We start from the raw sequence: 2,288 nt of genomic DNA, 5'->3' as shown, positions 1-2,288 counted from the left end.
AAAACAGCTTCTATCTCAAGGCCATCAGACTGTTAAACAGCCACCACTAACATTGAGTGGCTGCTGCCAACACACTGACACTGACTCAACTCCAGCCACTTTAATAATGGGAATTGATGGGAAATTATGTAAATATATCACTAGCCACTTTAAACAACGCTACCTTATATAATGTTACTTACCCTACATTATTCATCTCATATGCATACGTATATACTGTACTCTATATCATCGACTGCATCCTTATGTAATACATGTATCACTAGCCACTTTCTTTACATACTCATCTCATATGTAAATACTGTACTCGATACCATCTACTGTATCTTGCCTATGCTGCTCTGTACCATCACTCATTCATATATCCTTATGTACATATTCTTTATCCCCTTACACTGTGTATAAGACAGTAGTTTAGGAATTGTTAGTTAGATTACTTGTTGGTTATTACTGCATTGTCGGAACTAGAAGCACAAGCATTTCGCTACACTCGCATTAACATCTGCTAACCATGTGTATGTGACAAATAAAATTTGATTTGATTTGATATTGTTGTGACCTAGATAAAGATCAGACCAAATGTTATGACAGATTTATGGAGAAATCCAGGTATTTCCAAAGGGTTCACATCCTTGTTCTTGCCAATGTAAAACACAGGAAAATCTAGTTTTTGATTGCACTTGGCCTATAAGGGCAAATGTATGCATGCAAGGGACTTACCTTATTAGTGGTTCTGAATTGGTGAATGTCTGTAGATAGACAATCAATCAGCTAGAGAAAGATTAATCTTATAGGAACAGCAGATTCAGCGCCATCGATAAAGTGTAAACACATCAAATCAAATTCAACACATTTTATTTGATTTCCAGGGCTACGGTTAATGGGAATGAGTGGGGAAACTGAAACGTAAGGTCATATTCCAATGCTATAAAGAGGACAAAACAAAGATATTGGTATAAAATACTTTAATAAATAAATGGATTGTTCTAAGAACAAACACAAATTCCACTAACAAACCAAGATGCAACTGCTCTTTTGTACAAAATAATTACAATGTTCTGCACATTCAGCCCATGCTCTGGGGCTAGTGGGATTATGCTGACTGGATATTGGTAATGATTTGAATTCCTTTATCATCAAAACATTTGAAAGACAGTTCTTGTCAGAGAATAACAATATTAAACTGTAAAGAACAACAAAAATCCTTTTCACTACCGCCACTGAGGTAATGCTCAATGGGTTTTCTTCCTGTCTTAGTGCAGAAACAGGATATAATACAAACACCGGACAACAACCACAACATCAACAATAAAACTTGTTCCCTTCATTAGACCAGTATTGAAAGCAGAAATCCAATGCACCACTGCAGGGCTTGGTAACTGAGTACTGCTGAAAAGCAGCAGTGTATCCATCAGGCTCCATCCCAGACGACAATTAAACCACAGGATTGATCTGATAATGGCCTTGAATTGAATTGTAATTACTCCTGATTCCGACCTAAATCACGATGCTGAAAGCCTGCTTGCACTGTTTCTGTATCAGATCAACCTAACCCCTCCATGCACTGGTACACCCCTGCAATATAATAGGACATTCTAATGTTCACATACAGTAGCATAGTGAATGGGACATGGTGAGCCAGCATTCATTAGGGAAACTCCCAACAGATAGCTCCTACTAAAGCAGCAGACGAGGACAAGCCTAGAACTAGAACTAACAGCTCTGCTTACTCACAATTTTAAGTGTTGTAACAAAATAAAATCATAAACAAAACAAACAAGCACTTATAATAATTTGTTTCTGTCAATGGGGACCCTTGTTATTGTCCATAATATCTGTATAAAACCAGCCCTGTGTCAACGGACACTAATAAAACGGAATGACATCATAAAAAAACAAACAAAACAATCTTATTCTTTAGAATAACTATAATAAAAAGGGTCACTTAAGTTACTAAATTCAAATATACACAGCCATTTTTATATTTACATATATACATTGTTCAAAGAAATACCTTTATGGTGATATGAAGAGGTGTGAAAAGACATTTTCCCTTTATATGAATTAAGTTCTGGATAAATGTTTTGAATGAGATGAAATGATAAAAGGGCTGAAGGCACTTTCTACCAAGCAAATAATAAAGCATCTAGGCTTGCAGGAAATGGTAGAGTAAAATGCACGTTGAAGGGATATACTGTACATAAAATCTTTAGAAGCATTGACATGTCATGGAAAATATGTTTATGCTTATAAACTAATGCTGACGTCAGGTGTTATATACTGCTTAT

General features: G+C 35.8%; 1 protein-coding gene across 2 annotated transcripts in view; it reads right to left on the bottom strand.

Annotated features, from left to right (window-relative positions):
* Positions 1–950: 950 nt before the first annotated feature.
* LOC135508127 (protein jagged-2-like) overlaps positions 951–2,288 on the bottom strand; it is a 26,177-nt gene continuing 24,839 nt past the window's right edge. For both annotated transcript variants that reach the window (XM_064928112.1, XM_064928113.1), the window contains one exon: positions 951–2,288. This exon is cut by the window's right edge and continues 1,036 nt beyond it. The gene's annotated coding sequence lies outside the window, so the exon portion shown is untranslated.

This window comes from Oncorhynchus masou, chromosome 21 (genome assembly GCF_036934945.1).
Source record: "Oncorhynchus masou masou isolate Uvic2021 chromosome 21, UVic_Omas_1.1, whole genome shotgun sequence".
NCBI lineage: Eukaryota > Metazoa > Chordata > Actinopteri > Salmoniformes > Salmonidae > Oncorhynchus > Oncorhynchus masou.
This window is presented reverse-complemented; position numbering and strand designations above follow the sequence as displayed.